The sequence below is a fragment of the Pongo abelii genome, chromosome 18 (assembly GCF_028885655.2).
Source record: "Pongo abelii isolate AG06213 chromosome 18, NHGRI_mPonAbe1-v2.0_pri, whole genome shotgun sequence".
Classification (NCBI taxonomy): domain Eukaryota; kingdom Metazoa; phylum Chordata; class Mammalia; order Primates; family Hominidae; genus Pongo; species Pongo abelii.
The window spans coordinates 34,718,114-34,734,323 of record NC_072003.2 but is presented as its reverse complement, the minus strand read 5'-3'; positions in this window follow the sequence as shown (position 1 = coordinate 34,734,323).

Sequence of the window (16,210 nt, the reverse complement as noted above, 5' to 3'; positions counted from 1 at the left end):
GATCACTTGAGTCCAGCAGTTTGAGACCAGCCTGGGCAACCTAGCAAGACCCCATCTCTACAAATAAAATCAGCCAGGTATGGTAGTGCACACTTGTGGTCCCAGCTATGTGGAAGTCTGAGGTGGGAGGATCTCTCAAGTCCAGGATATCAAGGCTACACTGAGCCATGATCACACCACTGCACTCCAGCCTTGGTGACAGAATGAGACCCTGTCTCAAAAAGAAATTTGCCACAGAAAGAGGAAGAGAGAGGGTGGAAGATGACATGGGAGATTTTATGGCCAGGCTTGGAAGTAGTATACATCCCTTCTGCCCATGTCCCTTTGGTCAGAATCCAGTTATGGCAGCCCAACCTAAGGACAAAAATGGCTGGGAATTGTAGTCTTCTTGTGTACATAGGAAGAAGAAAAATAAAATGGGATTTGGTGAACGTATAATATTATCTTTGCCACAAGCTCCTAATTTTGTTATTAGATGCTTTTCAAGTTATAAAAGAATCCTGCTTGTTGTAGCAGATGTAACATAGGTGTGTAAAGGTAAAACTAATGACCTCCCACCTCTCTTGTCTCCTGGCTTCTACACCCTGTGTCGTCTGCCACACCGCCCTCCTTGTTGGTGTAATTGTATTCCACATGCCTGAATGGTTCAGGAGACATTAACTCTGGAAGGCCCTTCTTAACTGAAAGTTCTCCTGATAAACCTTCTAGAGTGGCTGAAAAATGCCCAAATGAAATGTTTATCCAAGCAGTCCAGCAGGTTGACAGGGGAGCAATAGCGTTTTGCTGGAATTTAAGATCTAGTGCTTTCGTTTATGTTTTCTTCCATTGACTGCAGTGTTTGCCAGGAGCTGTGGCAACAGAAAGACCTTGGTTCAGACCTGGCTCTTCTTCCTACCCTCCATGTGACTTTGGACAAGTAGTAAACTCCTCTGAACATTATTTACCTCAGCTTTGAAACAGATATCTGGTGTCTACCCCATGTAGTATTTGCAACGCTATAAGATAAAGTCTAGTCTTAAATCTGCCAGATTGTTGGGTACCTCTGACATCTCAGCATCCACAACTAGAGAACAAGCCAGCTCTCATTTCAAATGTGTACAGTGGGTCGGGTGCATTGGCTCACGCCTGTAATCCCAGCACTTTGGGAGGCCTAGGGGATTGCTTGAGTCCAGGAGTGCTAAACCAGCCTGGGCAACATGGTGAAACCCCGTCTTTATGAAAAATACAAAAATTAGCCAGACATGGTGGTGCACACCTGTAATCCCAGCTACTTGGGAGGCTGAGACAGAAGAATTGCTTGAACCTGGGAGGTGGAGGTTGCAGTGAGCCAAGATCATGCCACTGCACTCCAGCCTGGGTGACAGAGTGAGACCCTGTCAAAAAAAAAAAAAAGAAAAAAAAGAAAAGAAAAAAATCAAATGTGTACAGTTGACCAAGAAGCTGGTTTAATCCTCTGCAGAGCAAAGTGCTATATGATGGGGAGGAAAGGAAAAGCAAATATAGACTCAAATATGTCTGGGTTTGAAGGTTTGGAGTAACCATTTAGGAAGAAAAGAAGGATACATAAGGAAATCTAGACTGGGAAAGTTGGAAGTTATTAGAAGCATGTTGAGAAGAATCAGGCCATGTTGCTACTAATTTTCCTGTTCATTAGTTAGGCATAGTTCCTATCAACAGGGGCAGAGCCCCGCTGTGGCAGATCTTGGTGTTTTTTGGGTTTTTTTTTTAGATGAAGTCTCTACATATGGCTAGCCAGTTCTCCCAGCACCATTTATTAAATCTATTAAATCTATCACAAGAACAAAAAACCAAACACTGCATATTCTCACTCATAGGTGGGAATTGAACAATGAGAACACATGGACACAGGAAGGGGAACATCACACTCTGGGGACTGTTGTGGGGTGGGGGGAGGGGGGAGGGATAGCATTAGGAGACATACCTAATGCTAAATGATGAGTTAATGGGTGCAGCACACCAACATGACACAGGTATACGTATGTAACTAACCTGCACATTGTGCACATGTACCCTAAAACTTAAAGTATAATAATAAAAAAAAAAAAAAAGAAGTCTCGCTTTGTCACCCAGGCTGGAGTGCAATGGCATGATCTTGGCTCACTGCAACTTCTGACTCCTGGGTTCAAGCAATTCTCCTGTCTCAGCCTCCTGAGCAGCTGGGACTACAGGTGTGTGCCACAACACTCAGCTAATTTTTTTGTATTTTTGTAGAGACAGAGTTTGGCCATGTTGGCCAGGCTGGCCTCGAATTCCTGACCTCAAGTGATACGCTGGCCTCAGCCTCCCAAAATGCTGGGATTACAGGCATGAGCCACCGCACCTGGCCTGTAGATCTTGTTTCTAATGACCTAGTAGAACAAAACGTTCAGCGATGCTCCCAGGTGGTAGTGTCCCAGATGAAGGGACTGGGTTGTCCAGTGCTTTAGCTGCTTTGTAGTCTAATGTAACAGGGATGTAAGAGCAAAGGAGAGCAATAAAAGGCAAGCATCAACTCTCGCCTGTCAATGTTGAGAGGGTGGTGGGAAGAAAGGATGGTAACCAAAAAATTAAAACCAGAAAGGGCAGGGAGCAGTGTCTCATGCCTGTAATGCCAGCATTTTGGGAGGCCAAGGCAGGCGAATCACCTGAGGTCAGGAGTTCGAGACCAGCCTCATCAACATGGCAAAACCCCATCTCTGCTAAAAATACAAAAAAATTAGCTGGGCATGGTGGCTAGTGCCTATAGTTCCAGCTACTTAGGAGGCTGAGGCACAAGAATCCCTTGAACCTGAGAGGCAGAGGTTGCAGTGAGCCGACGTCATGCCACTGCACTCCAGCCTCGGTGACAGAGTGAGACTCCGTCTCAAAAAAAAAAATAAAATAAAATCAGAAAGGTCACATTGAAGAACTCAGCAAAAAGCAGAAAGGACAGGCACCTGAATAGTAAAACCTTGGGTATTTACACAAATCTACAAAGGAAAAGAAATGGAAAAATGGTTTATCAGTAAGTGTTCAGTAGAAAAAGCAGAAATCACCTTAGATATTTCAAACAGAGAGAGCTTGAATACAGAGAATTAAGTTATAAAGCTGGTGGAAGGACTGGGAGAGCAAAAATGGGAGAACTGTGTTACCCAGAGATTAGAAACTACAGGAAGCTGGGAACATACTCCATGTAGTTAAATTCTGGGCATTAAAACTGCTTATCATCTGAAGTTTTATGAACAGCTGTGGGTAGAGTGTAGAGGCTCATGCCAATAATCCCACCACTTTGGGAGTTGAAGGTGGGAGGATTGCTTGAGGCCAGGAGGTCAAAGCTGCAGGAAGACCAACCTAGGCAACATAGCTAGACCCCAGTTCTAAAAAAAAAAAAAAAATTTAGCTGGGCATGGTGGTGCATGCCTGTAGTCCCAACTACTTGGGAAGCTGAGGTAGGTAGGTTGCTTGAGCCCAGGAGTTCAAGGCTGCATTAAGCTATTGATATAGGAGTTAAAAAGAAATTATTTTGGCAGATAGTGAGGGTAAAGAAGTCCTCCATAAGGTTTTAAAAGTTTTCCTTTTACTGAAAAGCAGCCCCCAAATCATTTCTTTTCTAACAAAGATCAGCCTGTAATATCGAGCTGCACGCATATATGTCTTGTTGAGTTGTCAAGTGAAAGACTCTATGTGCAATGCCTGGCACGTGGTAGGTACTCAGATATTAGCTGTTGTTACAAATCAGCTCACTGTACCTACATTTGAAGCCTGCCCAGTAGTTCATCGGAATTCAAGCTGTGGTGCAGGAAGATAAACGTCTCATCTGGATCCTGACAGCATGTGGATAAGGAAGAATCTTACCCCACGAACTAGCCTGTGATCTTGGGAAGTCACTTAACCCCCATGAACGTGTTCTCTGTGTTGCAAAGGGGAGATAATATTTCTCTTACTGGGTTGTTGTAAGAATGAAATGAGATCATGTGGCCAAGCCTGACACACAGAACGTGTTCAGTAAATGTTAGCTCTTATTGTTAGATGCACAGTTTTGGCAAAGGAGGCTCTTGGGAATGGTGGAGGTGTCAGAGGCTTTTGAACCAGAGCAACCCCATTCTGAATAGGGGCTGGGTAAAATGAGGCTAAGATCTACTGGGCTGCATTCCCAGATGGTTAAGGCATTTTAAGTCACAGAATGAGATAGGAGGTCAGTTCAAGATACAGGTCACGAAGACCTTGCTAATAAAGCGGGTTGCAGTAGAGAAGCCGGCCCAAATCCACCACAACCAAGATGGCAACAAGAGTGTCCTCTGGTGGTCCTCACTGCTACACTCCTACCAGTGCCATGACAGTTTATTTTTTTTTATTTTTTATTTTTTTTTATTATTATTATACTTTAAGTTTTAGGGTACATGTGCACAATGTGCAGGTTAGTTACATATGTATACATGTGCCATGCTGGTGTGCTGCACCCATTAACTCGCCATTTAGCAATAGGTATATCTCCCAATGCTATCCCTCCCCCCTCCCCCCACCCCACAACAGTCTCCAGAGTGTGATGTTCCCCTTGTCCATGTGTTCTCATTGTTCAATTCTCATCTATGAGTGAGAACACACGGTGTTTGGTTTTTTGTCCTTGCGATAGTTTACTGAGAATGATGATTTCCAATTTCATTCATGTCCCTACAAAGGACATGAACTCATCATTTTTTATGGCTGCATAGTATTCCATGGTGTATATGTGCCACATTTTCTTAATCCAGTCTGTCATTGTTGGACATTTGGGTTGGTTCCAAGTCTTTGTTATTGTGAATAGTGCCGCAATAAACATACGTGTGCATGTTTAAAATACCATGGCAACATCACAAAGTTACCCTATATAGTGTAAAAAGGGGAGGCATGAATAATCCACCCGTTGTTTAGCATATAATCCAGAAAGAACCATAAAAATGGGAAACCAGCAGCCTCCGGGGGCTGCTCTGCCTATAGAATAGCCATTCTTCATTCCTTTACTTTTTTAATAAACTTTCACTTTACTCTGTGAACTCACCCTGAATTCTTTCTTGGGTGAAATCCAAGAACCCCTCTTGGGGTCTGTATCAGGACCCCTTTCCTGTAACAGAGGGGTGGCAATGTGAAACAGATCTTGGTGGTGAAGGATCCCCGTTAGGGGGCACTATTTCAGCACATTTTTCAAAGGTAATATCTATCAGTTAAAAAAAAAATTTGAGAAAGCTGCTCCGTTCACTACCTTATTAAAAGAAGAGTGGTTTGACTCTAAAACCCGAAAAGTCGGTAACTGGAACGGTGTGCTGTTTTATGCTGCAGGCTCTTGAGCCAGGCTCGTGCCTCTGATATCAGTAGTCCTAATGCGTCAGAGGAGAAGGGATCAGGACTGGAGGCGTATTGTGATTTCTTGGCTGCAGCACCCCAGGCCCTACACTTCAGGTATGTCAGGAACTGCAGATCAAACTGAAATCTCCAGGATTCAGGCCCCATCTCGGTTTGCCTGGAGGGCTGTTGGGGCAGATTCCAGGCCTGGCACCAACCCGGAAAGGTAACTTTTAGCACAGCAAGGCCACATATCGTCCTCCGGACTTCCTCGGGGATCTTAGGAGTGCCTGAGAACCTACACCATGCCCCCACGCTGGGGTGCTGGGGTGATTCAGGCTTCTGTCTTCTTTAGGGAGCAAGTGCATAGCAAGGGGGCTGGATTGATGTCCTGCTTGGCCACAGGCACGTGCGTCGGAGGCAGGACTAGGATGAAGCACCTTCCTGGAGCTTCCAGGCTTTCAGAGGTTGGGGCAGTGCCTGTCCTTTCAGAAAACCAGTGTTAGAATTGGAGGAAATAGCGTATACCATGGGGTTGTTGAGAGAATCACAAATACCCATGAGATGTCCCAGAAATGATGGGAGAAGCTTTTGGGTGGCTGGGGAAACTAACAATGGTAGACAGGTTTGGAGCTAGAGAACTGTTTCTTATAGCTTTTATGGGTGATGTTTTGTTTGGGATCTGGTCTCTGCCAGCAGGCAGAGTCTCCACCCTCCTGTTGAGTGACCACCCAGAGGTGAAAGAGCTGTAGGCCACGAGTGAATGTGTATATTTTCGCTACAAGCAAGAGGTAGCTCCAGGCTCTGGAAGCTCTTCTTGAGGTCACTGGTTTGGTTTGGCTTGCAATAAGTGTGCTCTTTTTGCTCTGTAAAGCCCAGATCAAGGGTTGATCATCAAAGGCACAAGTGGCCAAGGTGGCAAGAAATCTCATTTTCATTAGATTTCTTGGGACAGGACTATGCCTTGCCCACCTTTTCATTCCCTGTCCCACCTCTAATTGGTACTAATATATGTTTTGGTTTTTTTTTTTTTTTTGAGACGGAGTCTCGCTCTTGTTGCCCAGGCTGGAGTGCAGTGGTGCAATCTTGGCTCACTGTAACCTTAGTGTCCCGGGTTCAAGTGATTCTCCTGCCTCATCCTCATGAGTAGCTGGAATTAGAGATGCCCACCACCATGCCCTGCTAATTTTTGTATTTTTAGTAGAGACAGGGTTTTGCCATGTTGGCCAGGCTGGTCTTGGACTCCTGACCTCAGGTGATCTGCCTGCCTCAGCCTCCCAAAATGCTGGGATTACAGGCATGAGCCAAGTGATCATCCTTGTTGATCACTGATTAGATTCTGGAGTCCAGAAGTAGGTCTACAGCGACCCAGTGCAGCACTTTGTTTCACGCGCTTGGTCTCCAGGAGCTGGAATGACACCTAGATTTGGGTTCTGTGTCCTCTCAGCAGGGCTGGCTTCACAAAGAGCCCATGCTCAGAAGGACCCTGGACTTGGTTAATGCTCTGCTGCTGCCATCTTGAAATTCTCCATTTTTCTTATTTTATAACTTTAAAAGAATTGTGATAAAATATATATAATATAGTAGTTTGCCACAATTAACAAAAAAGCACACACAAAAACACAGTTTTATGTGTATATGTGTGCTTTAATTTTAGTTGTGAGACATTTTGTTTTAATTGTGAGTCTATTTTTTTTCTGAGACAGGGTCTTACACTGTCACCCAGGCTGGAGTGCAGTGGCGTGATCATGGTTCACTGCAGCCTCGACTTCCTGGGCTCAGGTGATCCTCCCACCTCTACCTCCTGGGTAGCTGGGACTACAGGTGTGCACCATCACACTCAGCTATTTTGTGTGTGTGTTTTTTTGTAGAGATGAGGTTTCGCCATGTTGCCCAGACTGATCTCAAACTCCTGGACTCATGCGATTTGCCTGCCTCAGCCTCCCCAAGTGCTGGGATAACAGGTCACCACACCTGGCCATTTTCACTATAGTTAAGTGTACAATTCAGTGGCGTTGATTACACTCACAATGTTGTGGAACCGTCACCACTATCTATTTCAAAAACTTTTTGTTACTCCAAATAGAAACTCTGTACCCATTAAGCAGTAACTCCCCATTTCCCCTCCCCTCAGCCCCTGGTATCCTCTACTTTGTCTCTACGAAATTGCCTATTCTGGATATTTCGTAAAAGTGGAATAATGCAATATTTGTCCTTTAGTGTTGAGCTTATTTCGCTTGGCATAATGTTTTTGAGGTTCATCCATATCGCAGCGTGTGTCAGAATGCCATTTTTTTTTATGGCTGAATAGGATCCCGTCATATGGACATACCATTTATCCATTTATCTCTTGATTTCCACCTCTTGGCTGTTGTGAATGGTGCTGCTTTGAACATTGGCATACAGGTATGTATTTGAGTCCTTGTTTTCAATTCTTTTCTCTTTTTCTTTTGAGACGGTGTTTCGCTCTTGTCGCCCAGGCTGGAGTACAATGGCACAATCTTGGCTCACTGCAACCTCTATCTACTGGGTTCAAGCAATTCTCCTGCCTCAATCTCCTGAGTAGCTGGGATTAGAGGGTCCCACCACCACGCCCAGCTAATTTTTGTATTTTTAGTAGAGACGGGGTTTCACCATATTGGCCAGGCTGGTCTCAAATTCGTGACCTCAAGTGATCCACATGCCTCCGCCTCCCAAAGTGCTTGGATTGCAGGCATGAGTCACAGCACCCGGCCTGTTTACACTTCTTTTGGGCACATACCTAGGAGTGGAATTGCTAGCTCATGTGGTGATGCTATGTTTAACTTTTTGAGGAACTACCAAGCTGCTTGAAACCCTCAGGGCTATTGTTAGGGGATATTAAAGTCTAAGGCATCTGAATTTCCTCTCCTTTATATGGCTGAGCCCTCGATGACCAGAAATTAACCATCACCTCTATCTTGGAGCCCACTTAAGCTTTGTTTGCCTTCCTGTGAACAAACATGGTTTACTCTTCTGTATGTGCCACACTGTGGAAGGAGAACAGTTTACTTAAGGCCATTAGCTTGAGGACCGAAACCATCGAAACCCACATAAGCCTCCTCATGTCTGCATTACATGACTACTATAATGTGGCCTTCATAACATGACTTTACTATTCCACTGCCTTTACCAGTGTATTTGTCTGTTCCAACATTGCTATAAAGAAATGACTGAGATGGGGCAACTTATAAAGGAAAGAGGTTTAATTGGTTCATGGCTCCACAGGCTGTACAGGAAGCATAGTGGCTTCTGCTTCTGGGGAGGCCTCAGGAAACTTACATTCATGATGGAAGGTGAAGGAGAAGCAGTCATGTCTTACATGGCTGGAGCAGGAGGAAGTGGTGAGGGAGCTGCCAAACACTTTTAAACAACCAAATCTCATGAGAACTCACCATCATGAGAGCAGCACGGAGGGGAAGGTGCTAAGCCATTCATGAAGGATCAACCCCATGAGCCAATCATCTCTCATTGGGCCCCACTGCCAACGGTAGGGATTACAATTCAACATGAGATTTGGGCAGGGACAGAGATCTAAACTGTATCAACCAACATGATTTTACTATGGCAGGAAATACTTGCCCAGAAAGATAAAGATCGCAAATAACTTTAGTGTTTGTTTTAGGAATTTCCCCCAAACTTACTTAAAACTGCTTAACTTTGGTAGATTGCATCCAATGACTGTTAACTCACCTTGCTGTCTCCATGATCCTGGATGATATCATTATCCTATTCAAACTTAGTCTGCCCCACACTTAAAGAGCTGCCTTAAACCAGACTCTTAAACATCATAAACACCCTGAATTTACCTGTCCCACTCAGACATTATTATGACTGCCAGGGTAGTGCTCTCTCTTACTGCCGTGATCTTTGCTTTATCAACATATTGTCTTGGTGGTATTTTATGGGAGCCAGCATTCAATAAGCTGCAATTTTCTTTTCCACACTTTGTCGTTGCTCCAATCCTATTTTATCCAATATCCAATCCATCCATCCAACCATCCACTGATTTTCTTATTCATTCAACATATATTTATTGAGTGCCTACTATGTATTCAGCACCCTTAGACCCTGGTTCAGGGATGATGGATAATGTTACAGCCCTTGTCTTTACAGCATTCACCCTCTCCTTCATCGTTATGTCACTTTCCTGCTGCTAGGTGAAGCGCCCCAGAATATGCCACTTTGGTTTAAGGATTATTTTGAGCTGAAGGCAATTGGGAAAATACAGACACAGGAAAAGCTCTCTGTCCTCCTTTCTGCCTAAAAGCAGGCTGCGTTTCCCTTTGTAAAGGTAACATAAATTTCCATTTGTAAAGGATTTGTGAAGTGGTGCCTCTCTCCAGTACCAGAAGAGGAGAATAACGCTTAATCACAGAAACGACTTATCACTGGAGACAATACCAAGCTGAGTCTGCATAACAAATCCTTCTATTCATCCCTTATCTAGTGTACATTTCCTAGTTGTTGTTCCACAATTTACCACTCCTAGACGCCCAAATGATTTGCTTTCCTTTGTCTAGTCACTTCACAATTTATCACCGTTTGTTAAAATTGTATATAAGCCCCTGAGTCTGACCACTTTTTGGGGGTCTTCTTTTGTTTTTTCATTTTAGATAGAGTCTCACTCTGTTGCCCAGGCTGGAGTGCAGTGGCACAATCTTGGCTCACTGAAACCTCTGCTTCCCAGGTACAAGCAATTCTCCTGCCTTAGCCTCCCAAGTCAAGTAGCTGGGACTTACAGCTGTGTGTTACCACACCCAGCCAATTTTTGTATTTTTTGTAGAGACAGGGTTTCGCCATATTGGCCAGGCTAATCTTCAACAACTGACCTCAAGTGGTCCACCTGCCTCAGCCTCCCAAAGTATTGGGATTATAGGTGAAAGCCACCACACCCAGCCTGGGGTCTTATTTTCTGTGAGGCCTCCTGTGCAAGAAAAAATATTAGCATCAAATAAAATTTTTACGCATTTCACCTGTTAATCTGGCTTTCATCCATTTAATTCGCAGGCTTTAGTAACTGAATATAAGAGAGTAGACAAGATGTTTTTCTTCCCCTGTGTAGGGAACATGGAGACTAAAAAGTACTTTCTCCCTGAATTGATTTGAAACAAGTTTTCCAACAGCAAAAAAAAAAAAAAAAAAAGCTGCATCTTTGTGCTTTTAAAATCTGGACCCTGGACTTGATCTTCAGAAGGTCAGGAAGCAAGGGGTTTGCAATGAGTTTGTCATGCACAATAGTGATGAATTGACTTGTCAGTGCTGTGCTTCGTTGCCTCTAAGGTCCTGCCTCTTTTTTTTTTTTTTTTTTTTGAGGCAGAGTCTTGCTCTGTCACTAGGCTGGAGTGCAGTGGCACGATCTCAGCTCACTGCAACCTCTGCCTCCTGGGTTCAGGTGATTCTACTGCCTCAGCCTCTTGAGTAGCTGGAATTACAGGCGTGCATCAACATGTCCAGCTAATTTTTGTATTTTTTAGTAGAGACAGGGTTTCACCATGTTGGCCAGGATGGTCCGGATCTCTTCACCTCATGATCCGCCTGCCTTGGCCTCCCAAAGTGTTGGGATTACAGGCGTGAGCCGCCATGCCTGGCCGGTCCTGCCTCTTGCTTCTTTTGCCCTGATGTTATACCCCTGCAGCTGGTGCAGAAACAGAACCAACATCTTAAAAGTCACAAGGGGGCCCCACCCCCCAATTAGGACTGTTCTTTTGAAGCCCACTGCCCAGTTGGTAAAATGACCCACCAGCATTGCACAGGAGAGCCCACAGAGAGATATGTCCAGGATATATGATCAGTCAGGTAGGTAAGGGCCCTATCAGAGGCTTTGCCAAGAGATATGACCTGCCAAGCTGGTTTGTAAACGAGCTCTAGCTGCTTCAGAGTGATCGTGGTGTATGTGGATGAATATAAATCTGGATGCTCAAACAAATCTCTCGATGTTTGGTTTTCTTTCAATTGAGTCCCAGCAGCTTGGGAGTCCGAGGTGGGCACATCACTTGAGGTCAGGAGTTCAAGACCAGCCTGGGCAACATGGTGAAACTCCGTCTCTACCAGAAATACAAAAATTAGCTGGGCGTAGTGGCACATGGCTGTAATCCCAGCTACTCAGGAGCTGAGGCAGGAGAATAGCTTTAGCCCAGGAGGTGGAGTTTGCAGTGAGCCAAGATTGCACCATTGCACTCCAGCCTGGGTGACAGAGCCAGACTTTGTCTCAAAAAAAAAAAAAGCTGTTTCCCTTTTTTCCCTTTTTATCTTTTTTGTAGCTGGTTCTTAGATATACTGCAGCCCAGCTTATTTATCTTGCAAGCTTCAGGCAGCTTACTCTTCCCCCAACCCCTCCCATCTCTCCTTTCCCACGTGATTTCGTCTTTCCTTGGTAATGGGGTCTTGACTGGCCTTTTGTATAACGCTAAGTCACCATGACGCAGAATATTTCTCTCCTTATTTTTTTCAGGCGCTTTTGTTTCCTGAGCTGTTTTTGTAAGTGTGTGTTTTTCTGGTTTTCCTTCTGGTTGGCAAATAGACCCGGTATTCAGGGAGAAGATTGGATACCATGGTGTGTCAATTGGTCTTTAAAAGAAATAAGCAAAAGTTGATCCCATGCTGAAGCTGAGGGCCAATGCAGAGCTGCCTCCCAAGAGGCCAATCAATTTCAATTAAGGAGATTAAAAGTCCCGAGTGCACAGAGGCTCAGTCACCTGTGTTTCTGGACACCTGCCTCCTCCAGCAGCCTGAGCAGGCAATGGAGTCCAGAGTGCTGGACTGAGCCCTTTGGGGGCTCACAATAAGGAGAGGATACAAAAGGAAAAGCTAGCTGATGGAACTCAGTGATTCCTCATGGGGCCATACTAGCAGCATGGGCAGACCTTCCTTCTGCAGGACTGACTTGCTCCGTGTAAGATGTTTGGCAGTGCTGTCCTCAACTCCGTCAAATATGAGTGGCTCTGGATCCAAGCCACTGTGCTGACCAAACCAAACCCAACCTTCAGCAAAAGTGATGCCCCTGCACATTTCCTAGTGGACAGATGCGTCCTTGGTACCAAACAGCCCTGCCTCTGATTTGCTCTCTAGGTGGAGAGGAGGCCTTGTGTGCCTCCCAGGTGGAGAAATGATTTGCCTTGTCCAGGCCCTGCTCGCAGGATTCTAGGGCTTCATGTTCCCTGACTGCCAGGGGATTTGTAGAGCCTCAATCACTGAGGGGCAAGGTCAGGGGTGGCAGAGGAGGGCAAGGGGCAGACTGGCAAGGGCTGGCTGAGTCTGAGGTGGAGGAGAGGGGCTTTGGTATCGTATAGACCCAGGGCTGGACTTGTCTCTGACTCTTACAGGCTCTGCACTGGCTCTGAGCTTCAGCGTGTGATCAGCTTCTGCTTATTGCTTTGTAAGACAGTTTGGTACACCAGATATCCAGTCTGAGCCCAGAATGAAAGTGAGCTTCACTTTTGAAGTTTCTAAAAAAGAAGCCACCACCCACCTCACAGGGGTTATACCAAGCTCACAGGAGGTGGTGTGTGTACATAAAGTGCACAATAGTCCCTAGCCAGCCCTCTATTGCAGGCAGCTATCCAGTGACACTGTACAGGCAGGTGGGGGCAAAAATCCCACGCAGCTGCCCGGATGTGTGGTCTGAATGTTTGTGTGCCTTCAAAATTTCTGTTAAAATCTTAATCCCTGAGGTGATGGAATTAGGAGATGGGGCCTTTGGGAAGTGATTAGGTCACAAGGGTGGAGGCTTTGTGAAAGGAATTAGTGCCCTTATAAAAGAGGCCCAAGGGAACCCTCTCACCCCTTCTGCCATGTGAGGACATAGCATAAAGGCACTGCCTATGAACCAGAAAGCACACCCTCACCAGACACCAAATCTGCCTTGATCTGGGACTTCCCAGCCTCCAGAACTATTCGATTTCTGTGTTGAGGAGCCACCCAGTGTATGACATTTTGTTATAGTAGCCCTAAGATGCCAGAGCTGGTGATTTGTTTTAGAAGCTGACAAATCAATGTATTTTGAGGGTTCAGTGAACATGCCGTGGCAACCATGAATGTTGTGCAAATATCGGGTCTGTGGGATAGCACAGGGGCAGGAGTTAAACAGGGCCAGGGAGAAGAGCTGTGCAGGGAGGCAGGAGGGATTGAGCTGGGCCTTCAGGCTGGGTCTGGTTGGTCCCTGAAGGCAGGAAGGAGTAGGAGCATTTCAGGAAGGGGAGTAGCATGCGGCTGGTGGAAACCACAGGTGTTTGTTGGGCAGGAAAGTTAAGTGGGCTGGGATGAAAGCCAGCTGGACAGAGGCCTGTGGATGGGAACAACTGCAAAGACACACTCAGTCTTCCCAGGCAAATGACAGGAGCCCAAAACCACAGTTCACCTGGCCTCAAGGTGAGATCCTCTTTAGGAACTGACTGTTCACACAGGGCCTCTTCCTTCTTTCTGCTGTCTTTTGGTTAGGATGGCCTCGAAAATGGAGTGGGAAGAGGGTGAGGCTCTACATGAGTCTATGTCAGGCCCTGGCTGCTTGTTTGGTTATCTAAAGTGGGGTTCTCCAACACCCAGACCTTGGACTGGTACTGGCCTGTGGCCTGTTAGGAACCAGGCCACAGAGCCAGAGGTGAGTGGCAGGTGAGCAAGCAAAGCTTCATCTGTATTTACAGCTGCTCCCAATCATTCACGTTACTGCCTGAGCTCTGCCTCCTCTCAGATCAGTGGCAGCATTAGATTCCCATAGGAGCACAAACCCTATTGTGAACTGTGTATGCCAGGGATCTAGATTGCACACTGTTTATGAAAATCTAATGCCTGATGATCTGTCACTATCTCCCATCAACCCTGGATGCGACCATCTAGTTGCAGGAAAACAAGCTCAGATTTCCCACAGCTTCTACATTATGGTGAGTTGTATAATTACTTCATTATGTATTACAATATAATGATAATAGAAATAAGGTGAACAATAAATGTAATGTGCTTGAATCATCTTGAAACCTTCCCCCACACCAGGTCAATGGAACAATTGTCTTCCATGAAACTGGTCTCTGGTGCCAAAAAGGTTGGGAACCACTCATCTAAAGGACAGGAGGGGCCGCTGTCAAAAGCACCTGCCTCAAGATCCAGAGGGTGGCAGAGCCCTAAACCCTCAGGGTAGGGAGGTTCATGCACTTGCCTGAGGTCACTGGGTGGTTAATGGCAGGGCTGGTTTCCTGCTGTCCAGTCAGGAGGTCCTTCTCCTATACCCCCAGCCTCATCCCTATTTTTCACCAGATAATTGAGAAATGAATAGCCAGAGCTGCAGGCTTAGTTTTGTGGTAAACAGTTGGAACAGCCTGCTCACAGTGGCTCACACCTGTAATCCCAGCACTTTGGGAGGCAGAGCTGGGTGGGTCACTTGAAGTCAGGAGTTTGAGACCACCCTGGCCAACATGGCGAAACCCCGTCTTTCCTAAAAATACAAAAATTAGCCAGGTGTGGTGGTATGCACCTGTAGTCCCAGCTGCTTGGGAGGCTGAGGCAGGAGAATTGCTTGAACCCAGGAGACAGAGTTTGCAGTGAGCTGAGATCACACCACTGCACTCCAGCCTGGGCACCAGAGCAAGACTGTCTCAAAAAAAAAAATTAAACGTAAGTCAGATGCTTATGGAAGTCTTGAAATACCTCCTCCACAAAGGAATATCCCAAAAAAAAGTAGTTTAAAAATTGTTTCAGTAGAACTACAGGCTAGAGAAGGGAAAATGACTTCTAACTAATTGTAATAATAGTGAACACATACATAGCACTTACTGTATACCATGCACTGCTCTGAACGCTCACAAATTAAGACATTTATTCCACCGAATAACCCTATGCGGCAGGCACTAGTATTATGATCTCCAGCTTACAGATGAGAAAATCAGGGGACAGAGGATTAAATGATTGGCCCAAGGTCACACCACTAAACCAGGGCTATGGCAGATTGAGACTGCAGTGAGCCAAGACTGTTCCACTGCACTCCAGCCTGAGCGACAGAGCCAGACCCTATTTCAAAAACAAACAAAAAACCCAAACCCAGGGCTAAAAGCCAAATTCTCAACTTCCAGGCCACTGTCCATTTGACTATTCCAGAAAGTCCCTTACTAAGGGTGCAGTTGGTAGCTGAGGGGCTCACGCTGGACTTCCTGGTGGCTGGGCATCCCCTGTGTGGCTCAGCAGGGCTTCTCAAACTATCAGTGGTAAGGACCCAGGTTTTTATTTGCAGTGGGGTCTAATACGTGATGGAAAATGGAAATTTTTGTATTAAAAAACATACAAAATACAAACTCGTTTCTTTTTTATTACTAGATTCTTGCAACATAGCATTGCTCTGTTAAATGTGTATGGGTGTCCCTGAATGCTTACTCTCACTTTCTGTGTTTGCCTCATTGTGGAGCCAGAAGCAATCTTTTGGGTCTCTTTGAGTGGCACAGTTCTTTTTCATTTATTTATTTATTTTGTAGAGATGGGGTCTTGCTATGTTGCCCAGGCTGGTCTCAAACTCCTGGCCTCTAGCTATCCTCCCACCTTGGCATCCCAAAGCACTGGGATTATGGGCATGAGCCACTGTGCCCTGTGAAAAGCATGTCCCTGCCAGCCTCTGCTGTGACAGATTCTGAAACTTCCAGAGACAAAATGTCACAAGCACTAACCCGGCTAGGTCCTGGCTGGGCCTTTCCCCATGGTTACCTTGGAGGGAGAGGAGCTCAAGGCCATCTGGTCACCTCTCTCGCATTGTGTAGCAGCAAAGCACAGGCCTTAGAAACTCAAAAGCATATCCATTCCCCTCAGTCGTGAGCCATGTGAACTCGGGGCAAGTCCTTAACCCATCTGTGCTTCAGTTTCTCCATCTGGCAGATGGAGATGATGATGCCTTCCACTCAGGGAGGCAGTGAAGGTG